The sequence below is a fragment of the Uloborus diversus genome, chromosome 2 (assembly GCF_026930045.1).
Source record: "Uloborus diversus isolate 005 chromosome 2, Udiv.v.3.1, whole genome shotgun sequence".
Classification (NCBI taxonomy): Eukaryota; Metazoa; Arthropoda; class Arachnida; order Araneae; family Uloboridae; genus Uloborus; species Uloborus diversus.
The window spans coordinates 92,541,560-92,567,658 of NC_072732.1; positions in this window are offsets into that span (position 1 = coordinate 92,541,560).

The window sequence follows — 26,099 nt, forward strand, 5'->3', positions numbered from 1 at the left end:
CAGGTGAAAATTTGAATACATGAGTGTTATTTGACCTCTTTTAGAACCTTAATTATTTTTGAGCTGTAGGAAATTGTTACTAAATTATCTTTTGCTATACTATTTGTGGGATTGACTGTAGCAAATTCTAACGTATCTTTCCCCATCCACTCTCTTCAACTCAACTCTGCACTGGTTGGTCTGGGGGGAGATTTTTGGAAAGGGGTTCTTTTTGGGAGTGGCAACAAGGGGAGAAAAGGAGAACAACAAGGTGGTTAGAGGGTGGAGAAGAAATGGATTCATGTGTGGTGTTCTTTTTGGAGATCCCCAAAGAAAGCTAAGAAGCAAGGTTTCCTACCCAAAAAGGAAAAATATGCATGTGGCTAATTCTGAAAGTGTATAAGAAGTGACTACAACTAGATGCTGATGCCCTTTCAAGAATGTCTACACTGATGCAATTTGATAACAGTGTGGAGTGCTGGACGCCCAAAAATGGCTATGGATGCCTGGTGATAGAAGAAGGTACCTTCTTGTGTGTTTAACTGTCATCACTGTTTGATTTCAAACCCAACCCACCTAAAAGGTATGAAACTGCAATTTATTCATAATAAGAAATGAACTAACTCAGAAAATGAACTCCCTCAGTATCCTAAATTGTTGCTCCCATTTGTAAAAAAAATTAGTGTATAGCTGAGTTCTCCCTTCTTGTACATCAGATATATGTAATGTAATAAATGTTTTAATGAATTCCCTCACCTTCCTGAGCCTGTTTTACATTACAATAACACAACGCAAGTATTATTTGCAATTATAAGTGCTAAGAAGAAGAAATAGAACAGCAGCAACCGTAAAAAACATTCAAGACGTTTATCAAGATCAAGCACCAGCTAAATGAACTGTGGAAAAATGGTTTGCAAAATTTCGTTGCGGAGACTTTCAGCTGGAAGACGAGCCACACTCAGGTCGACCTTCCGGCATTGATGACGACGTTTTGCGTTCTTTAATTCAGATTACTCCGCGAATTTCAACAGGGAAAGTTGCTACAGCACTTAACGTTGACCGATCAACCGCTTTTCGGCGTTTAAAAAAAATCGGATTCGATTTAAAGCTCGATATATGGGTGGTGCTCCATTTGTTGACCGAGAGCAACAAAATCCAGCGAATTTTTGCTGCCGTATCTTTACTCGGGCGGCTCAAAAACGAGCCGTTTTTGGATCGATTAGTGACGGGCGATGAAAAATGGGTCCTGTACATCAACGTTCAGTACAAACGCACATGGAAACAGGCAGGTGAACATGGTGACGCAATGGCAAAGGCCAGTTTGCAGCCGATGAAGGTGATGCCCTGTGTTTGGTGGGATTCCAAGGGTATAATTTATTTTGAGTTTCTCCCCGCCGGCCAAACGATTGAGTCAAACAAGTACTGTCGTCAATCAACTAATCTGAACCGAGAAATAAAACAGAAACGTCCGAGTTTGTCAAATCGCAAAGGCATAGTCTTTCATGAAGATAACGCTAGACCACACGTTTCAAGACAGACACTACGCAAACTGAACAGCCTGAAATGGGATGTCCTAACTCATCCACCGTATTCTCCTGATATCACACCATCGGATTATCACTTATTCTGGTCATTGCAAAATCATTTTAATGAAAAAAAACTTGACTCTTTGAATGCCTTACAAAACGTCGTGTCTTCGTTCTTCGAATCTAAACCACGTAGTTTTTATGATCGGGGCATCCGTATGCTGCCAGAACGTTGGAAGAAGATTATAGACAACGATGGAGAATATATCATTGATTGAATAAAGAGTTTTGCTTGCCTAATCACTGTATGACTTTCTTTGACAGACTCCGCACGAACTTCTGCACTCACCCAATACTATATGTGTATACAGGGTGTCCCAAAATGACCGTATAAACTCAGCCCAGCGAAATTCCTCGTTGGGAGTACATAAAAACTGCCCAGAGAAGAATTCCGGTACGATCCATAGTTTATGAGAAAAATACGAAGAAACCGCGAAAAACAAAGTATGATGTCACTGCCAGTGCAAGAAAAACACTTTATTGAACATGTCAACAATAGTATACGTCCAAGCACAATGGCGTACAAGCACCCGGCGAACGTTTTGAACATTATCGTCTTGCAAGATATGCAATGTCCGATAAAGTGCGTTTTCCTTGCACCAGTAGTGACGTTACATTTTGTTTTTTGTATTTTTCTCGTAATCTATGGATCGTACAGGAACGCTTCTTTGAGCAGTTTTTATGTACTCCAACAAGGAATCTAGCTGTAGAGAGTTTAAAATGTCATTTTGAGACACCCTGTATACACAGTGCTGCAGCTGGAAAAATTTAATAACGTAATTTTTTGACATGCTGAAGTGGAACCTGCGTTTTTTTTAGAATGGAAAAGATATTTTACCATTCAGCAACTGAGAAATATCCTACAAAAAACTATAATTTTTTGTTCATCTACACCTGAATAAAATTTTTTTGATTCCTTTTTCCAAAGGCATATTTTCTTACTTTTAAATAAATTTAGCTATTTTTCATTCAAAGAATATTACTGATCTAAAGAAACATTTCGATATGCGTGAATATGTCTTGCAGATAGATCACCTGCAACTTTTTTAAATGAACGAAGTCGTTCAAATGAACGGATCAATAGAATGAACGGTCCTCTTATGAACGGATCGTTAAAAAGAACGACATTGCCCACCTCTATAATGCATAGATTTTTTTTCTTCCCCTGTATTGTTTTAGATGAATTTGTTCATCTAAAACAATACAGGGATCAATTCATTTGTTTAGATGAATTCGTTGATGTTATTTTAACGATCGTAAATAGATAGTTGTGTTCTTAAATAACGAATTCAATGAAGAAACAGAATTTTTTATTTAAATACAGATAAAATTGGCATTTTATCTGTATTTAAATAAAAAAAGAATGTATACGTGTATATGTGCGTATGTTCCTGATAGAAATCTACAGTTTACGTCTGATCACGACAAATCTGCCAGGGAGGTACTTTGGCACCCGCGAAGAAACGTAGGGGGGGGGGGTTTCGAACGCTAAAAAAGTACCAAACTGTTCGATTTTTTTATTTTGGGACCCAAAAACTGCATTACATGGATCTTTCTACCCGAAATATTTATCTGATCGTCTCTATTTCAGTCTCATTCAAAAGCGGGTGAGTGGATGAGCAAGTGGGAGAAATTTTTCAATCGACGACCGAAAAGAAAAGAATGCGATTATAAATTCATTTGCTAATAAGCTTAACAAATTAGTTTCAAACCGGTAAACTTTGGTAAACAAAAAATTATGGACAACACACTTTTGAAAAGTTACAAATTTTGAAAATAATCCAGGTTTCGAGTTTTTCCCAGGTTCAAGTAATCAACTTAAAATAAATTTTAACAGCTTTTTCACACCATTTACCATGTCTGCCTTCTTTTCGGCGCAATAAACTCTATTTTGCCGTCTTCATTAAGAAGAAAAAAAAACAATTTTTAAATAAAACTAGAAGGAATAGGAAAATTTAAATGCTTGGAAATGATTTAAGACAAAAAAAATAGTGTCTTAAAGTATAAATAAAAGTCTCCCAATGGCCACTAATACGTCTTTTCATATTTGTCAGTTACGTTTCAGTGGGTGAAAATATACGAGTGGTAGCAGAGCTTAGAAATAGAAATATGATAAATTGGATGCTTTGCTCACAGGGAAACTTATGGGTCTTTCTTTCTTTGTACTTATTGCGTTACTAACGTCTCTATTTCTATCTCGTATTTCAGACATATATCTCTCGACACAATGTAAATGAAAGATATCACACAAGTTCTTTTGGGAATTGAAATGTGGGAAGGACAAAAAAAGGAAAATATAAGAATGCGACAGCTCTCGTACGAGGAAATTTATATTTTTCTTACTTGCCTTTCTTACATTTTTTTTTATTTATTTATTTTTTGACATCCAGCACATTATTGTAAATGTTACTTGTAACGTGTGTTATCGTTACTAATAATAAATCTGAAAGTCTGTCTGGATGTCTGAATCTCTGTGACGCGCATAGCGCTTAGACCGTTCAGCTGATTTTCATGAAATTTGGCACAAAAATATTTTGTAGCATGGGGTTTTGTAGCATGGGCAATTTTCGAAACGATGTTTCAAAAATTAGATTTTGTTCTTTTTCTATTCCAATTTTGCCCGACCCGCCTTTGCCCGAAGGCACGTTTTTTATTTTAATAATTATAACCCTAAATTAAAAAAAAAGAAACTAACGAAATGACTATAGTAGTTTGCAGGAGGATGGTGTCAGAATAACGTAAGATTATTGACAATCAAAAAAATAAGCTGGTCTTCGACTTATCACAAGTTATAAAACTTCATTTCATTTTTTAGCAATGTATCATATTTTATTATTATTTTGAGCCTGTTTGCACCATGCCGCATCACTGCTGCTTCGCTGGGACTGATTAAAACACGGGGGTGCTCTTGTAAACACGACATATGTATGCATCGCCGAAGGTATGTACCTTGGGAGGGCATGCGAAGGCTTACTCACTTTGGGCCATCCTCCCCTACCCCCTTCGCCTCTGTGCCGAAACGTAAAGTTAAAAATAGCAGCATTTTATGGCACAAAACTTGCAGATTACTGCATACAAGTGTTTCAATGATGCAAGGAACGTCTTTTTCAATGCAAAAGAAGTGAGCCTATGACTGAAAAGATATCCGACAAAAGCCAAACACGCAAGCCACTTAAAAAGGCGTTCCTTGCAACGTGGAAAGTAATCTGAAAGTTTTGTGCAACAAAAAGTTGTTATTTTTAATTTTACTGCTAAGTTTTTCATGAAGAAATGATTTGTATTTGGATATTTAAAGCTTACTTATTAGTATATGTTTTTTCGTCCTAAAGAACTCTTGTTACATTTTGTGATAAGGAAATACTTTAAAATAATAATGAAGAAGCATTTCTCAGAATTTAATGACAAGTTGCGGCATCAATGGTCTGTGCATTAAATATATGTTTTTGTGCAAGATGCAAAATAAAAAGACATATAAAAAAGGATGCACCGATCAGCAATTTGGTCGATTACCGATTAATCAGCTGTTGAGAATCGTTCGATTAATTGCTAAAGCTACGTAATGATCATATTGATTACTTTTAACACTACCACTTTCTCCATCATATTTTTTCTCTTATAATTTCGACTGAAGAAATAGTTAATAGCTTATTTCCAAGACACAATTTATTTTTCTCCACCTTCCTGATTTTCCCAAAATAATTTCAAAATTTCATTAAATGTCATTGAGCCAATTTTCATAATATTAGTAATAAAATTACATTATATTAATTAGACATGAAAATTTAAAAATTTTAGGGGGTAGCCTATGGTCAGCAGGATTATTTATAAGTACTTTGAGCTTAAGCTTATTATTATTTTTTATTATTAGTAGCCATTTTATTCAACACTTTTTTTCTTTACATAAAAGTTGTGAGGTTATCTAAAAGCGCTATGCTAAGGGACGAAAGTATTGATACATGAAAAATGTTGCAACGTTGTATACATTTGTATATTTATTCAAAGTAGGGAAAAAATACGTCACCTCTTCGTTTGTAAACAAAAATAATAATAAATTATGTACATAATATTTTCTAAACCAAATAACATTTAATAATAATTAATTTTTTGCTGAATAAAAATGAATGATTTAAAGAGTATGTTGAATAACGTATGATTTAATCGTATGTATACTTAGAAGTAACAAAAGAACTGAAAAAAAATTGTGTTATCAAAACCTGGTTTGAGGGTATCATAACATAAGTTTAGAAGACAATCTTTTTATATTTCATTGAGTTTTATTTACTTTCTAAACCATTTGTTTACTTTTTACTCTGAGCACTTTCATACCATATCTCATAGTAATGTTTGTAGAAAATTATTTTTATTTATTGTTATCAAATGTTTCACCATAGTTTTTTGCTAAAAGAAGAGTAACTGCAACATTAACAAACATGCTTTAGACATCGCTCTCAGGGTAACTCAATTTTCTGAGCCTTTTAATGTATTTAGACTTTTAAAACTATTTTTCTCTCATTCACCTACATCCCATCTAACGTTTGGATGCTTCTGGACCCTCTGAATTAGGTAATTTCATTTTTATTTGCTCATTTTCGTAAAAAAAGTCAGACCGCCAGTAACAGACATCGACAATTCTGATGATACTCAGTAACTGATAGGGTGAGGAAAGGATGAGTAATGTATAGAAGTTCCCTTTTCTCTTCAGAATGTGCCAAAGTTCTTCGATTTTAGATTTAAAACCTTATTTAATTCAAATTAAAATGAAACTCCGGCAGACCTCGTAGTGGCTGTTCACAACCTTCCACCACTGCCTTGTAAATACCAACTGGCTCATAAAACTCACTTTGATAGCCTCCCGGCAACATCAGTTTTTCTTAATTCAGCTATTTTAATCAGTTAAAACTCTTATTATTTAAATCCAAACTCATGATTGTCTTTTATTGGTGCCGTTACCCTATGCTTTAAAAAAAAATTTTTTTGGAAAATATTTTTTCCGCTGATCAATCGGTAAAGAGGCCGAAGATGGACGAACAATTGGCGCATCTCGAATATGAAATGCAAAATATACTATATAAGCATCCGAAGAGCTTAATTTCACGGCTCAATTGATCACGTTCATGTCCAATCTTCTTTATCTTTACTAATAATAAAGCTGAAAGTCTCTCTGTCCAGAGGATGTCTGGATATCTGTAGGATGTCTGTGACGCGCATAGCGCCTAGATCGTTCGTCCGATTTTCATGAAATTTGGCACAAAGTTAGTTTATAGCATGGGGGTGTGCACCTCGAAGCGATTTTTCGAAAATTCGATGTGGTTCTTTTTTTATTCCAATTTTAAGAAAAAAATTTCATAAGATTATCGAGTAAATTACGAAATTATCATAACGTGGAACCGTAAGATGGGTACAAGCCAACTGGAGAGAAAATTCGCCATACATTATTTGTAAATATACAGGCGAACCAAAAGACCTTTTCATTTTTCTACTACGGGCAAAGCCGTGCGGGTATCACTAGTCTAGAATAAACATGCACTTTTGGTTTGTTTATCAATGATCATCTGTAATATGAATGTTCCAGACATATTCTTACACTTGCTGTGTGGGGCTTGCTTTTCTTGATGAACGATATCTTTAAACTCTCAACGTATCTTAAGGTCCCAAACGTGCACTTTAGAGCTGTTGTGGTATTAGAGAAAAATTCTAAGTAGATTTAAATGTCATATGCAGTTGCATTCTAACTGACTACTATCATTACTGCAGAAACATTGTGCCACTTCAAAGATTACGTGAGACTTAGTCATTTTCAATAGGGTTACCCAAAATGTAATGGATTGCGCTAAAAACCAAAACTTATTACAAAGATGACTTTTCCCTACACTGCAGTCTTATTTCGTCAAACAAGACCGCCTTTCGGGGGGGGGGGGTGGAGAAAGAAAAAAAAATGGTGAGTAGTCATGTGAAAATATAAATCAAGTATAACTAAATACACAACTCGATAGTAGCAACAGCAACCACTGGCTGCCATTGAACGAGAGACGCGACCGGCAAAAGCGAAGTCTTCCCAGAGTGCAACTGAAACCACTGATCTCCAGTACATTCAACGCGCATTTTTATCCTCTGCAAAAATTGTTTGCGCGCATGCGCTTTCTCGACGTTTGCCCGTATATTCAGTTGCCCAAGGAACCGATTTATCGTTAATGTCTAGTTAATCTACTTCTATAAGAGAAACATGTAAAAAAAAAACTTTGCCCACGTCCCAGCGTAAACGCTAATTTTGAAGGAAAGTACCGTATTCAAAAAAGATATTTTTGTTCATTACGCATTAACCTTTAAATCAAAAGTTACTAGTAACCTTTTAAAAAGTAACTTTAAAACACTTACACTACAGTCTGGTTTTCTGAAAGAAAGTGGAATGCATGCAAAATCTGTTATGAGATGCTCAGGGGCGTGCATAGGGAGGGGGCAGGAGAAGGGGCATCTGTTGGCCCGGGCCCGAGCATGAAGAGGGCCCAATATTTTTTAAGCTACACGTGAAATATAGGGATAAACAATACGGAGGGGGGGGCCTGGAAATGTCATTTGTGATAGGCCCCAAAAATGTCTGTGGACGACCCCCTAAAGATGCTTCCCATAGAAGAAAAGTCCGGCTGCTGGTACAACCAACGGCATGGAAATTGATTTACACCACATCCATTCTGACGTGGACAACAGTTCAGATTAGTGGACGATTTTTGTGCACTCAAAGTGCGCAGTACATTTGGGTATATTTTTTGAGGAATTGGTACATTTCACAGATGAACTAAAAAGCAGCTCACATGTATATTCAACTTAAATTCGTTTTGACCTACACCACTATCATTCTAACCCGTTCAGTAAACTCGCTGTCAAAATTTTATAAAACATAAATATAGAATTTAAATCCCTTATTTGTCAACTTCCTCTTGATACTAGCTGTGTAATGTTTGCGAGGACCTTTTAGCTCTTCGATTCTAATTTTGAAGAAAAGACATTTTGTTTAGCACTGTAACTATTATGATTAAAAGAGCTTAGAAGTAAAAATCGAGCATAAGAATACGTATTTAATTAAAAGATGCGTCAAGAAAAGATAAGCAGCTTATTTTAATTTCGTGTTTCATCAAAGAGTGACACTAGAGCTATTTAATTGAACAACTCCATGTTATTTCTCCCCCGGAGTCAGTTTCTATTTATTATTTCCGCTCTAGAAGCGATAAGTTACTTAGTCTGATTATTTGTCTTCTACAACTAGCTCAGATATACAGAAAAACTAATCAAAGCGATGTAGAAAAATAATCAGTGTTTTTAATCCGGATATTTGTCAGAATTTTGTGACATATTTTGGAATCTTGTTACTTTCGATCTTACTAATCAAACATTACGTTTGATCAACTTTTATAATAAGAATTAGGTATATTTTTCAGTAGAGTATTATTTAGTGGGTTTTCAAAAACTTGTGTTGGTGAAGCGATTTTAATTCCTCCTTTCGAAATGGCGCAATAAAGTTTCTGTTTCAACGCAAAGAAAAAAACAACGGTAGGTCTATTTCCACATTTTCAAATTAAAAATTGAAAAAAAAAAAAAAAAAAAAAAGATTTTATGATATTACAGACGCTAAATAAGTTGCTCACACCACCCAAAATTTAATTCCATTTTTTGACAGTTTTTCAAAAGTCTTAATGCAATAAATGATCTTCTCTTAATTATTAAAACATAACTGAAAAATATAGAATGTAATCATCACATTACTTCTTTTAAGAAGTTAATAAGATTAAAATTTCAAAAATCAAAGCATTAAAAAAATAATTCTTTTTTTTTTTTTTTTCATAATAATCAGCATTGACCTCTGAACCACTCAGTAATCGTCATCTTTCCCCGCGTAAGGGGAAAGATGGTGAATAATTTCATTTCCCAAAAATAACTCGATGTGTCCTTAAAGCTGCTTACGAAACACCTCATCGTAATGACTAAGGGTCGGCTAAGGAACGCGAAAGATTTTAGTTACGTCTTTCAATTGAGATTAGGGGAATTATTATAACTTTCTTTTCCTCTTTTCCGCTGCGGATTGGCCCATCGGCACATCAACCCGCAGGCCGGTGCAATCTTAGTAAGTGTTCAAAGGTCATCAAAGATAGCACAATTAAGTTTTTCAGAGCTTAATTTCAGTGTCGACAGATTTCCAGCGAAAGCCCTAAACTATCTTCATTCCCTTAGTGTCACCAAAACTTTTAACAATTAGTTCAATCATGAAAAACATAGGCATATATATAATGAAGGGGAATGTGGCGCAAAGTTAAATGGTGAAATATTTACTCTGCTTTTAGCACCACCTACCTAGCAATATTTTAACTATGTAGTAACCCATGTAGTTAATTCCAATCAAGAAAATATTACCCCTGAAAATCAAAGAATAAGATAATGCAAGCAATTTTCATAAATTGATACTCATTTTGTAATATTTTGTTCTAAGTCAAATATCTATTTTTGTCGTTATCTATACTAATAATATAAAGCTGTAGAGTTTGTTTCATTGAACGCGCTAATCTCAGGAAATACTGGTTCGAATTGAAAAATCATTTTTGTGTTGAATAGTCCATATAATGAGGAAGGCTTGAGCTATATAACATCACGCTATGACTAATAAAAGCAGCAGCCATAAAAAATGTTATAAAAACGGGAAAATTTACATCTATACTAATATTATAAAGCTGAAGGAGTTGTTTGTTTGAACGCGCTAATCTCAGGAACAACGAGTTCGATTTGAAAATTTCTTTTTGTGTTGAATAGTCAACTTATTGAGGAAGCCTATAGGCTATTTTTTTAAATCAGATTGACCGGAATATTTGTAACTAGCAGTACCAGCACGGAGACGCCCGTAATGAGAAGTTAAAGAAAGTCCGCCGAACAAAAAAAATCTCCGCCCCCCTCCCCCCCTCCCTTCTGATGTGAAATGATAATTTTTCTTCAACTAAAATGCGTACACAACTTTTCAAAAGACCTATTAAAGTCTCTTTGAAAAAACTATTCGCCAAAACACGTAAAAATATCAGAGTAGCTTTAAAACTCAAAATAATCCTTCAACTACATAGTTCATCGCATAACGCGCCAAGCAACCATGCTACCGTAACCCTGTCCTTTAGCGAGTGAAGCTGTTTTTTTCCCCTGCAATTTAAAGTGTTTCGCTAAATAAACAATGCTGTAATATAAAAGTTATAAAGAACAATCACAGTTGAATAATACGACAAATCAAATTATTTAGTTTGATAAGTAACTATCTTCAACTATAAGAACAAAAAGAAACGTTGAAGATTTAAGGAAAACAATTCCCCCGCCCCCCCCAAAAAAAAATCCTACAAAATCAAATTATGCAATTGAACATCGATAAAAAACGCATTCAAAAATATGTTCGCTGATCACAACAGTATAAAATGGGCATGGTTCCTCACAGCTATCGATACTGTCGGCCAGCGCCCTCTTGAATAGTTAACTTACACCGCCATCTATTAGGAATTCATAAAACTAAACAATTAATTAAACATTTAATGTGCAATTACAAATATTCCAGTCAATCTGACTTTTAAAAAAATGGCCAATGGCCTTCCTCAATAAATGTACTATTCAACACAAAAAGAATTTTTCAATTCGAACTAGTAGTTCCTGAGATTAACGCGTTCAAACAAACAAACCCTATGTTCAGGTACATAATTTGATTTTTTAGGATTTTTTTTTTTGGGGGGGGGGGAAGGGTGTTTTCCTTATTTCTTCAACTTTTTTTTTTTTGTTCTTATAATTGAAGATAGTTACTTATCTAACTAAATAATTTGGTTTGTCGTATTATTCAACTGTGATTCTTTTTTATAACGTTTGTATTATAGCATTGTTTATTTGGCGAAACACTTTAAATTGCAGGGGAAAAAAGCCACTTCACTCGCTTAAGGGCAGGGTTACGGAAGCGTGGTTGCTTGGCGCGTTAAGCGATGAACTATGTAGTTGAAGAATTATTTTGAGTTTTAAAGCTACTGTTAATGTTTTTATGTGTTGTGTCGAATAGTTTTAAATTCCAAAGAGACTTTAATAGGTCTTTTGAAAAGGTGTGTACACATTTTTATTGAAGAAAAATGATCATTTCACATCAAAAAGAGGGCGGGGGGCGAGATTTTTTTTTTTTTTTTTTGTTCAACGGACTTTTTTTAACTTCTTAGCACGGGCATCGCTTTGCGGGGCCTGTGAAAATCTTTTAACCCATCCTCATATCCAAAAAATAAATTTTCACAATTCTATTAACTCATTGCTTTAAACACTAAAACAAAATCGTCTGCGAAAATTGCTTGAAACTAACCTGTGTGTCCTGAATAAAGTTCCTCCGAACTTATTAAACATCTCCGAAAATGAAATGCCATTGTAGACCTCATAGCTGGGGAAGAAGAATACATTCTTAATTGAATGCGCTAAGGTAATAACTTTTGAAGAGATATTTTTAATGAAATTTTCGGGACATAAATTTTAACTGCGAGCCTTCCTTCTAAATCGGAACGAATTTTATTGCCAAGAATTATCTTTATGACCACACAAGAATGGCAACAGACCAGACTGGCGCATGATCTCTTGGCATACTCATCGTTTTATGATGGCTTTCTGTTTGTGTTTATCGCTTTTTGTAGTAAACAGAAGATAGTAGCTATTTAAAAAGGAAGACATTAAGTAGCAGTTTTAAAACATCTTTTATCACTTTAATTTTTACACTGTTTAGAGCAAACTTCGCAGCAGATAGATTTTTATTTCCTTACAATGCACGTTTAGAATTACTGAACTGAATTCATTCCAGGTCTCATGAATTTAATGCAGGAATTTTATGTAGACATTTTTAAAATAATGTTGGGTTTTATCAATACGTAGAATTGTTATTGAAGTCAAAAGTTTTGATATGCTAAAGTTAGGCAAAAAGACAAAACAAAACACAATATGATTGTATCAAATATGTTTCTCAATTTATTTTATATTAGTATTATTAGTTTTTCTCAATTTATTTTATATTAGAATGATTAGTATGTAATATTTTGCACTTAAACGTTTTCTAATTTTTCTATGATAGGGGAAATTGAGGTAAACGATGAACCCTAAGGTTTGCAGCCTTCCAGAAATCAGTTTTTAGCATAAAGGCACAAAATTTTGCAAAAGTATGCACTACCTATCTATTAATGCAGCCACAGTTTCAAAAACATAAGTGTTGCTCTTTTTTAATTTTTATTAACTTTTTTGCAAAAAAAAGTCATTTTGCCCGGTTTTGCCACAATAGTGGGGTAAAACCAAGGTATTTTCTATCTGTTCTTTTTTGGCATCTTTATAATGATGCCTTTTCTTTGATTCGTTTATCTTTCCTTCAGGTTTTGTTTTTCTTCCGTCCATCTTTGGTCTTCCTTCCCCGTCGATTTTATTTTTCTTTTCTTTTAATGTTACCTGAAGATGATGCTTGTTTAATATATCTTGTTTCGTAACATCAATGTAAAATAATTTAGTCAAATATTTTTTTTTATTATTATATAATAGACTTACTATGTTTTAAAAACCAAGGGGTAAAACCGGGTAGAACCCGGTTTCGCCCTGCACGTACAGCTTTCATAAAATTTGTCGTCACATGACTATACAGAGCGCTACAGACAATTACTTAGGATGATAATGAAGAAAATTAAATGCTGTACAAAGAGAGCTACACACCTTTACTGTTTCAAAAACAGGAACGTAGTATAATCGGTCCAGTTTCGTTCAAAAATTTTAAGCTAAAACCACTCTAACATATTTTTTTTTACAGGAACGAAAGAAGCGGATCTATTGCGTTCTAATTTACTGTCCGCTGCTTCTTCATCAAGGTGGAAGGTAGTTCCTGTCTTGTCCATGCCATTGCAGTGCTTACAGAGGCTAGAAGGGGGTTGCCGCAGGGACAAACAGATTCACTCTTAGATCCAGGAGATGGGGAGTCTGGCATGAAGTCACAGTCCTGAAAAATGTTTGAATTGCAGGAAAAAACACCAGTTTTTTTTAAACCATTCATAATATTTATGTGGTTTGCTCCTTGTGGAAAAGCGAATGTTACCACCATTGGTACGTCGTAAATCGTCATTGGCTTTTCTGGATTATTCCCTAGCCAAGAATTACACACTGTAAAATAATTCCGAAACGTAACTGAGTATTTTCGTGTAACGTTTCGGGATTTCAATTGTTTTTATCCTCTTCTTGGAAAAATCAAGTATCATTGTCAAAAAGTTTCCTGAATTGCTACAAGTTGCACGAATGAAGACTTCACACTGTTGTTAAAAGTATTTTTAGCTCCCAGTTTAAATATTAACAGAGCGTATTTATAAAGTGTATCGGCATTAGTTCGATTACGGCCCGTGTGAACTAATTAAGCTCCCAAAGGGAGCGTACAAGTCAATTGGACTACGTAGCTCTGCAAGAAAGGGTCGAAAAAGTTCCTGGCCTACGTAGCTTTGCAGGAATTTCAGGCGAGTAAAGTTCTTGATACTTACTTGCAATTCTGTCATAGCTGGGGCCATGTGTGCCATACTGCTTTTGGAATTTCCGTGATGAATTAGGAAGGTGCCAGGCTGTTATATTACACATAACCTAATAACTAACACCTAACCTAAAATATTATATCTAAGTTTACTCAAAAGTTGCGGAGACACGATTGCTAAACGGGAAGATTTCTTAATAATTCAGGAAGCTTTCCAGGATAATTTCAGGGTGATTACTGAGTTTTAGCGGAAAATGTTTCTGGTTTTTGAAAGATAAGTTACTGTCAGAAATTGGGCACATCAGCTGCCCATTATTTTCAAGGAACGTTTCTGAATCGTTTTTACAGTGCAGGCGGAATTAACATAATTTTTCAATGGGCCATGTATACGGTTATCAAGAGGTCTATCAACTTATGGCTAGAATGTGGTTGGAAAGAAAGTAGTGTTATTGTTATTTTTAGTAGTGTGGTAGTTTCCTCACAAGAACCAAGCCCTTCAAAGGACGTGGTAGTCGTAAATGTCTAGTAAGAAAATCGGATTTTTCTTCGAATATCTAGTATTTTCAGAAAAATACTTTAAAAAGTCTTAAAACATTTTAGGTGTCATCTACCCACTAAGGAATGCACTATACATGCATCATTACATCTGGTGAGATTTTCCCTTTGTCGCTTTTTCTCTTGTATTTTCTCGTTTTCGGAAAGAAGAGCACGTATGTTGGCAATTGTATAAGCATATCCATAAGAAATGATAAGCTCAAGAAAGGTTTAACTAATGAAATTATTTCATCAAATAGACTGTTTACAGAATTTAAATTTCAATTGTTTGGTATGTTTTGACGCCAGAAACTTAACTTGGGGCAAGTACACTGTAAAAAAAAATCCGTAAAATTTACAGAAAAAAACTGTCAGCCAGGACGCCAGTTTTCCTCCGTTTATTTTATTATCCGTATTTATATTATTTATTCAAGCTGATTTATTATTTTATGAAGATTAAAAAATGAAACTATACTTTCATAAATCCATTTCAATATTTACTATACTACTACGAAATACATGTATACAAAGGTAAATTTCCGAATATGCCTCTGTAACAGATGACAAAAAAACATAATAATAAAATATTGATTAGAATGCAATGAAATGGAAGTTGCAAACGATTTAAGACTTACTCGCTTTAAATAAATATAAGATCAAAAACTCGAGCACGAGAACCAAAATCCAAACACACGGGCAAAATTTCGAAGATTCGAAGAAAAACAAAGTATAACCGGTTACAGATTCAAAAAAACAGAGAAATCCTGTATTTTATTACGAACAGTTTTTTTCTGTAAAAAATACGGATAACTTCTTCAAAATTTACAGTTTTTTTTTACAGTGTATGCGAATTCGCAGATTTACCCCGAAAACATTTCGCCTACTAGCCCCAACTCGCTGTATTGAAATCAATTTAAAAAAATGGCTTCATAAAATAATCCGAATAAGACATTTGTTGCGTAGAAGCTATTCAATATTAATAAGTTTTGGTGAATTATTCAAATATTATATGTTTTATAAGAAAATAACGAAAGATGAAAAAGATTACTTAACACTGCAAAAAAAAACAACTTTCTCTCGTGCAACACGTTTGGTTTGGCAGATTTTACTGAAAATAATACTGACAGTAGCGATGCATCTACGTGGTTACGTGACAGCTCACTCAGAGCTGTTAAGCCAAAAACGAGAAAATTACTTAACATTCTCACACTTAATCCTTCGCATACTAGCCCCTGTCTCCCATATTTCTGCGTGGAAAAGTATAGTGAGTTGTTTTGACTACATATATATCCATTAATCTTACTGAATAGACATCAAAAAATTAAATACTTTTATAACAAGCTTTTAATGAAGCTTGTTTGAAATCCCATGGTATTTGTCAGGCTGGCATGGCAATGCAAAGCACAATGACGACTTCTGCTTCAACCTAAAGTGACATTTTTAATCCGCGATGTTGTTCCCATCACTTTTTTTATTGCGGTGAAAAACTATACTTTTTGGCAAAGCTAACTCCCTGGAGGAACCCTTCTCCTCATTCGGCGGAGCTTAGGGTTCCGCTGAACACAGTTTGGGAATTGCTGATATAGAAGAGTGATAATATCCGCTAATTGAATTAGTTTTATTAGTAAAAGCTTCAGTTCACAGTGCATATAAAGGTTATTCGTGGAAGCTTAGAGAGGAAATTGATTTTAGTAACTGAAAACTAGCGTTTGCACTTAGGTTAAGCGTTGTATTTCCAACTTAAAGTTATAAGCAGTATAAAACAGTCCTCATCATAACCTCCCACTGCATGACAGAATTTCAACTCTACACATCAATTTTTACGATCTGTTTTATAATTTTTCTGAAATTTAACTTCGAAATACGCAAGAAAAACCATGCAAAGGCATCGAGGAAGAAATACCATTTGTAAAACTATAACATTTTTCAGTTTTTACTGGTGCAAGAGAAATGTGCAGAAACTTATCCTGGGTACATTCTGACGAAAGGGATGACCTACGACAATGCAAATAAAAAGGTATAAATTTTACGATCCCGTTCGAGAGGGAAAACTAAAAATATATTCATGTTTTCAAAGATTTTATGATCGAAATAGAGGCAGTGAAGAATGAATTGTAAAATTGCTACCCCACAAATCAAAATGTTCCAATTCCTCAATGCAACTCTTCTCTCAGACCCAAAATTTTACGACCTCGGATTTCAAATGCTTTGGCTGAAGAGGAAACGGAAAATGCTTCAGCGGCGGTTTTTTGGCTACATTGGGTGACAGGCGTCGAATCTGAAGTACTTCATTTCAAAGTCTTATATTTTCTTACTTTCTTTCCCTTCATGTTTATTATTCCGGAATAATGAGAAGAGAAATAAAAGAAAAATATAGCGGGGAGCGATTTTTATGAAGTGAGAAAGAGATGTTGTTAAGAATTGAATTAAAGAATTGGAAAATTTAAAAAGCAAGTAAGAGATCGCATACTCGTAAAACTGTCAAAAAAGATTTTTATGTTTTTATTGCTTAAATTCAATCCCGTTTTAAGTAGCTGTATGTTGTTGTAAATTTTTCTTATACTTTTCGTGCCCATATAAACTTCAACATATATATATATATATATATATATATATATATATATATATATATATATATATATATATATATATATATATATATATATATATATATATATATATATATATATATATATATATTAAAAAGAAAGATGAAAGATCTGTGTACTTATTTATTGCTTTCTTTTAAACGCTTCCTAACAACTTTGACATTTAACGCTTCCTTTATTCATGACTACAATACGCTTGTCTTTTATTATCTCATTTCATTTTTATAAGTTTATAATTGACGCATCTCTGATAGCAAAACATGTCACAGCAAAAATTTCAAAAAAATTCAGAACGGTCACAGTTACAAAGGGATGCATAAATGGCATCGGACAGGAGTAACGCTCTGATACACTTGTGACATGTTCCATGCTGCTTCACTGCGAAGTATTTGAAGCAAAATTATTTGTGATTGGGCCGTGTTTCATTAAAAAGGCGTTGCAGTAAAGTGATATTGTGAAGACAACGTTGACAAACATTTGTAAGAGGCTGCAATATGTTTATGACTTCACACTCCACGGACCCCCGCACCGGTTTTACTGTAAGGTGTACTACCACAATTTTTTGTTTAACTGGTTGGATCAAGGCCAGAAGATGAACAATCCCTGATCCAACACCTCCAGAAGTATCGATTCACTCGAAGTATCGAGTATGCTCGTGGTCACAACTTTGTGACCACGAACATACTTAACGTTTTCCAGTCACCATTAACGAACATGGAGGATCTTCGACCGGCTGGGATGGAACCCAGGACACATCGAACATGTTGATGACTGTACAACTGACAGATTTTTTGTCAATTGGTCTGGAAAACCTACGTAAAACACTTGTCAGTCTATCTAATTTCTCAACAATGTTGCAATGGTACCTCTTTTTCATGTAGTTAAGAAAAGAGTCATTGCAATGGTTAAAAAAAATACAGTATGGATAGCTGTACCAACACAGGCTATGGCAATTTCCACATTAATGTTATATTCGCTAAGTACTATTTAATACAACTACTTGATTTCTAAAGTGCTCAGTCAAAAGATGACTTTTGTTCCCAGGATTATTTTCTTCATTCCAATGACAGAAGGACACAATGTGTCACACAACAAGTGTATGGAAAATTATAAAAAGTGATATAATAAATAAAACATGCTAGTTAAACAGAGCTTGAGTCTTGTTTAAATAAAGGCTTGCGTTTCGTTAATGCACAATATTAACGATTTTTGAAGGGCGTTGGGACACCGGAATTAATCGCCTAATATCTTTCAAATTGTTAAGGTGGTATAAATGTATGAAAACAATAATAAATAACTTTTCTACACAATTAGGACTTAAATTCAAAAAAATCGTTTTTTTCGTTGCACCCTACTTCACTGTAGTGTTTCGTGCCCACCATGGGACTGGGACTCACATGGGACCGTGTAGTTCCTGTAAACAATCATAGGCTATGATACGCTATTTGTATTTTTCTGAATTCTTTGGGTCAGGTGCGTGAATGGAAAAATTTCCCCCTATTATTTTACTGCCATTTTTTAACGCTGTCTTCCTCTATGACCCTAATTTAGAATTTAATAAGCACGTTTGGTCGTGTGCTTTATCCTTAAGTATCTGCTTATGTGCCTACAACCGATAGTTGAGGCAACAAAGTACACTGCGGGTCAACAAGTGTTAAAATAGAGCCGGAAAATTACAGTGATAACACCGCTTTTCCATCCAGACCTCTGAACAAAACTGTTTGAAATTAAAAACATAAAAGTTATTTAAAAAAAATTCCTTTACTTTTGTAGGCCCATTGTAGAGAAAATTGTAAGATCAATTAACTTCATAAAACAACTTTTTCCACAGTGCCATCTTCAAAAAAACAATGACGTCGATAACATTAATTGGAAATACGCAGATCTCGCAGAAACAGAAAGTCTTATTTTTGTTCTCTAGTCTTCAGTCACCAAAAGTTTAGTCTTAATAAATACAACAAGTGTGGTAATACTGATTGTTTAAATTTACCCCAACTTTCCGTACTTACTCTTTTTTCTTTTCTTTTCAATGAATACCATAGATACATTAAATGAAAGAAAACTGACAACAAGGGAAATGTTTTTAAAAAACTTCATAGTTTTTAATAAGTACAAAAACAGGAAGTTATTAATTTATTTATTTGTTAAAATTCCCCATTTTCCCCCTTTTTTGTAAACACTGAAAATTGTTATTTAGATCGTTCTTGTTCCAATGGGGTTGTTTAATTCAGTCAAAAGTACTACTTTTAGTCACTGAAGTTGATAGAATAAGCAATAAATAAATAACATGGAACGAGAAAACATTTTAAATTCAAAGCGTTTAATTTTTAATTATTTTCTTTAACTATCCAATTTTTCAAAAAAGGCATGGTTTTTATAACGTCACAAGTGATGAACTTGGCCGCGTACTCCACTGATGCGCTAAATGCTTACGCTTACTCTCTGCCGCGTTTCCAGCTTGTGATAACTCCGAAGTAAATTAAATATTGCGCTTTACGCTTGCTGTTAACCATATCGTGCCAGTATATGTGAGTAAAGATTCGAATTAAATATTGCGCTCTGCGCTAATGGCATCACTGAATGGCATTTCATCACTTGTGATGTCATGCGCAGAAGCGTCAAAATTGAAATTGAATCTGCACACCGATTAAAATATTTTTTTTAATTAAACACTTTATCAAATTCTTTTAAAAATGGTCAAATCCTATGTTTTTAAGCAAGTTCTTTCATAAAAAAAAGTACTTTTAAAATTTCGGAAACGAGTCCATTCTAATAAGCATCATTTTTATGTTTTTATTGCTGCTTGATGCCTAGATCTGTTCGTCAAAACGTAAAATATTTTTTCGTAATATTTGGTATCAAGATACGTTTTGCTTTTTCTCTGACCTATAAATCAAATACGTTGACAAATAACATTCGTCTCTTAGATTTCATTCCAACAAACAATTTTTCATTGTCATACGAATAAATAGAAACTTTCTGAATTTTTTACATATGTGTACACTACAAGAAAGTTTCTTTTCGTTTTCATCCATTTATTTGGAAAATTCAAAAGATTTTTCCTGAAAAAAAAGCTATATTCTAAACTGGAAATCTGAAAAGTCGGATACATTCTAAGTAACAAAAAATGCGATTGCGTTCTTTCCAAAGTATTTGAATTCAAGAAAGTAGATCAAAATGAAACCTACACTAAATTTTTTTCTTAAAATTTTTACGACATAAAAATTTTTGAAAAATTATTTTGGAATGTTTTATTTGTTATTTTTTTAATGTACAAGAAATATATATCTTGTAACAGAATAATTTAAACCTTTATGATAAAATAAAGTAAAAAATTCAGATACAGAAAATGCACGAATAAGTTAAGATTTAATTTAAAAATAGTATAAGAACTACAAAACAAAACATGCATTATCTCGAAGAGCACACTGATTAAAATATGAGCCTTATGCACCGTCACTATTTGATCTTTTAATACATGAAAAGTACTCTAACTTTTTTCCAGTACCTTTGTTTAACCATATTTGTTCTTTAAAATTAAAGTTTGCGTTTTTGACTAGTATAATATGAAAATACCTAATATTAAATCTCACAATTATGAATAATTACTAATATAAACCACACCTTGTTTTTGGCCATAACATAATCATATCCTCAAATGTGAATGTAAGCTCAAGATCCGAATCAATAAGATATGTGCAATAATATATGTATACGAATCAATAAGATATGTAATTGCAATTCAGATCAGAGGAATAAACATATTTAGATCTGTAGCTCTCAATATAGACTACTTTTTATGGTAAATTACACAGCAATTATTAAGTATTTAAGAAAACGATAAAGATTTGATAAATTTCTGGCACTTGAATTTAATATTCGCAGGCAAGAAAGGGTTAAAAATTTGAAAGTTGAATTCTTTCAACCTTCAACTTTTGGATCCTTTCTTGCAGTGAATATTCGTAGAAATCGTAAAACAAAGTGATTTAAAATAATAAATTAGCTCAAAGAAAAAAAGGAAAGAAAGAAATACGGAAGTATTGAGTTGACTAATTTATTAATTTAAACAACTTTTCGAAATTTTTCGTTTAGTTCTTAAACGATGCGTGTGTGAATGCTTTTTATTTATTTATTTTTTTAGTGAATTAGCGACTACAATTTAAAAATAATTTGTAGTCGCTACATTTTCTAAAAAGCAGTTGTGTCTGTAGTTAACTACTTTTGTAATAAAGTAGTTGCAGTAGTAGTTCGCCACAGAAAAAAAAAATATGGTTTTCCAACCATTGCTCTAACCGTAATAATACAAACAGCATTTTCATATGCAAGTTATCTTATAGTCAAGAAAAAACATGCAGAAGATCATAACATAATTTTTTTAACGCATTTGGATAGTAAATGTATTTACTCCTTCTGAAAAAAAGATATTACTGCTTGCTCTACGATTCACAAAACTGTCAACTAAATAAATTCATATGGTTCTGATTTTTTAATAGCATTGATTGTGTCAAAAGATTAATTCTTTTACATTTTGAAATGAATAAAAAACCTGAAATTGCTAAATTTTAAAAAGTGATCTGTGGTTCGGTTTTGAATTAAAAAAAAAACTTTTTCTCTTCACCTTAATTTTATTTATTTATTTATTTATTTTAACTTTTCTGTTTTTATAACTTTACGTCATTTTTTTATTTTTTGGGTATGGCATAAAAATAGCGTAAAAAAGTTTCACTCTAAAAGTTTAAGATCTTTGTATGTATTTGACATTTACTCCTAAAATGCTCATTTGAACTGCTGTTTCTAAACTCTGAAAATATAAATCAAGTAACTCTCGATGTTTCTTGCGACGTCTTGCGCAAAAAAAATTTTTCATTGCTTTCATTCGCACTTAGTAAAATTAAAAGAATTTTATCTTGAAAAAGAAGTAGAAAAAAGTAGCAAATTTCTCTCTCTCTCTCTCTCTTCTGCTCAAAAAAAAAAGAAAAAAAGTCTTGAAATTCCTTTGAGTGGCTGTTTTCTGATGCGAGTAACAAATGCTTACCAGTTGAAGTGTAATATGTTTTTAATATCTATTGCCATTCTTTTTTATGTATTGTTTCGATTTTTAGAAAAATAAGCGTGAAAAAAGCTTACTCCTTGGAAAATATTTCTTAAAAACCTTTTGTAAACATTCACTTTTTTACACTGTATAAACTTTTTTCTAAAGACTAGAAATTGTTTCTTCTAAATTGTAGTTATTTTGTTCGTATTATTTATAGGGCTGAAGTTGGAATCAAACTCATTTGGGGTAGAAGAGTTGAAGTCGGAGCCTTTAAAATTTAAGGAAAATATCAATGTTTCCTGGTTAAATGTTTATATATGCATTGTAATATTCCATAATATTACTGTCCTTTTTCTTCCATAGTGCTTGTTTTGGCTAGGTAGCTTAACGTTTCGAAAAACGGCAAACAAAGCCTAAGCTAATGCATGGTACATGACAAAAATTAGTTAAAAATGGAAATTTTTGGTTAGAATTTGTCACTAGTTAATAAAAGCAGCAGATAAAGAAATTGCTTGCAAACAACTTGAATAAATATCTTAGTGCATCAAGAGAAAAATTATTATGCTCACTGTACACATTTAAAACTTAAACAAATCAGAAAATGGTTACTAAATTTTAAAAATGACTTTTTTATGACAAAATCTCATTATAGTTCACAAATATACCTTTAAATTCGGGATCTATATTGACCTTAAGTTTCCCGTATGAGCTAATGCTAAGGTTTATGAACTGTTCAAAAATAAACAGATAATTAATTAAATCGTATCTATTCTCTACATGTTCCTGATCAAGAGTTTTTTCCAACAAAGTTTGCTTGAGCAAATTCGTCTTTAAGTTCGGAATTTATATTTGACTCAAATTACCTCGTTGGTTATATTGTTAAATTTTTTGAACTATTCAAAATTGAACGAAAAACAGTTCAAATCAAAAAGTGAAATATTGGAATGAGGTGTCCTCGCCGAGGTATTTCGAAAAAAAAAAAAACTTTTTTCGCGTCGGACTATTCACTCAAAAGTTATTAGGGGGAGAGAGGGGAGGGGAGGGAAAAGACAGACAGACATATTATAGGTGAGATTCCCTAGTAATTTAGAAAAGGAAATTGAAGTTCTCAAAACAAAATTATAGGTTGTTTTTCGGTCGCTTTAGAGGGAGGAGTTGGGACATTCTTACCAGCTCTTGGATTCGCGCTGAAATGTTCCACCTGGAGAAAGCGGCGCTTTTGTGGAATTCTATTTATAATATGAGAAAGTTGCCCAGAAGATAGAAACCAATGTAAAAGTGATTTTTACCGCACAGCTCAATTTTTTGAGTATATTTTTTATTTCCTCTCCTTTTTTTTTTTTTTTTTTTTTTGATTTAGCAAGGGCAGTAAAGGAAGAGTACAGAGCACAAACAGTGCCGCCATTGTGCAAACCTATATTTAAAGAATGAACTTAAAAGAATTGAGGAATTCAAATTCATTTTCTTTTAATTTCACCAGACGAGGAAAAAAAATAAATGTTCACTTAATTTCCCCAGACAATGAATCAAAAAAAGAAAAATCGAGCCTTTCTTTCCCACACATGTGTCTTGATGTAGGTGTGCGGTCGACACTGAAATGCAATTTTCATCATTTTTTTTTCTGCTTCATTGTGATAACTTTATGTATGAGTTGTAATTCATTAGGGGTGTGTCGTTCATGAACGAACGGGTCATAAAGAACGAATTCTTAAAATGAACGGATCCGTTCGTTCCCTTAAAAAATGAACGACCGTTCGTTTGAACGGTGAGTAGTTTGGAACATTGTATTGATGTACTTGTGATAAAAATCACATTTTTTTTTCTTTTAATTGCATTTAACTTCAAATTTCTAACTCTCAATAAATCTCTAATTTCCTTTTTCTCAATGCAGTACAATATATTCATTTCGAACTTTTTTACTTTCTGCTTTATTTATCATTTTTCTTTAACCACTTCAGTTCATTTGCAATTTTCCAATGTATCCATTAGTAATGTTTTATGTAACTTGTTTGGGCTACTAACAAATGTTTTGACATTCCACTTCCTGTACCACGCACCTGCTAAAATCCTTCTCACTCTTTCTGTCACCAAAATTATTTCTAAAACTACTTTTAATCACTTTTCTTGTTATCCTTTTGTGTTCGATAACATCACTATCAGCTACCACATCTATATTGATTTAGTTTTATTTTAAACTTTCTTGGCGACTTTCAAGTCGCTTATTTTGCTTTCAATATCCAGCGATTTTTTTTATAAGGATTACAGTTGACTCCCGCTATAAGGCGATTCGACTTAAAAGAAATGGCTATAACGCGAGGTTTTTTTTTTTTTATAAGTAATGAATTTTAGAGCTAACGCGAATTCCTCGCCTGCAACAGGAAAATTATCAGAAGGGAATCGTGGTGCTAAGTGTCTTGAGTACTAAATATTGGTTTCGTAAATGTATTTCCATCCTTTTGGAGTCACTGAACACGCAAGTTCCCACACCAGACTGGTCGAAACACTGTATTTTTAGCGTGTATTAAAAAAAAAAACACTTCTATCACATTTTTGTGTTTACACACATTAGTTTTTTTTTTTTTTAATTCTAAATATGGAAGGTGGTGAAATATTGTGGCACCTAAGCGCGCGGTTTCATCAGAGCTTAAAGATGGAAAGAAAAAGCGAAAGTTTGAGACAATTTATGAAATGGTGAAGATTATTGAAATGGTTGAAGAACTGCAAAGTGGATTGAAGGTAGCACGACAATCAAGTATGGGGGGAGGGGGGAGTGAATATTTCATACTTACAATTAAAAGTCAAGAAAAGGCAATCCGTAATGTTTCAGAGCTTAGTTTTAATATGAAGCTCGCAGAGTAGTGTCTTAGCAAAAGGCAAACAGCATGAAATTCGAAGCTGCTCTTGTATTGTGGATTTTAGAGACTCTGAAAGAGGGGTGCTTCCATAGATGAAAACGTTGTAAAGGTGAATGTGAAGAAACTGTCTTTATAAAAATATATTAGAACAACGATCTGATTGCGCAGCATAAATCATCATCTTAAATGTTTAAGTTATAACATAACTATTGTATCAACTGTGTAAAACTTTTCATATTATAGTGCGGTGCTCCTATTGATGTTCAGTTTTGTCCCCATCGTAAGAGTACTTTATAAAAATACGTTTAAAATTTAGCTCTCTGTGCAATAAATGGGAATATAATTGTAGTGAAGAAAGGATCCAAACCAGTTTGAGAGTTGTTTTAAAATGTCTAAAATAATTGGGAGTATGATAAAAAAAATGTGTGTCGCGAAATTTCGACTTACGCGAGTGGTCTTGGAACGCATCCCTTGCTTTAGTCGAGACTCAACTGTATTTCTGTTTAATTTTTTTCCCCCATTTAAAAAAAGTGTTGCGTATTTTTCTGTTCTCATCGGTGCTGTGGGACAGTTTTGAAAATCCCTAATATTTAGGTGAGTCTTCTTTTAAAATTAAGTTATCTGGTACTCCGGCTAAGCTACCGATATATTTATTGTTACTTTTTTCGTTATACATGGTCTATTTGTAATAAATACTATATGTGTATACAGGGTGTCCCAAAATGACCTTATAAACTCAGCCCAGCGAAATTCCTCGTTGGGAGTACATAAAAACTGCCCAGAGAAGCATTCCGGTACGATCCATAGTTTATGAGAAAAATACGAAGAAACCGCGAAAAACAAAGTATGATGTCACTGCCAGTGCAAGAAAAACACTTTATTGAACATGTCAACAATAGTATACGTCCAAGCACAATGGCGTACAAGCACGCGCTGAACGTTTTGAACATTATCGTCTTGCAAGATATGCAATGTCCGATA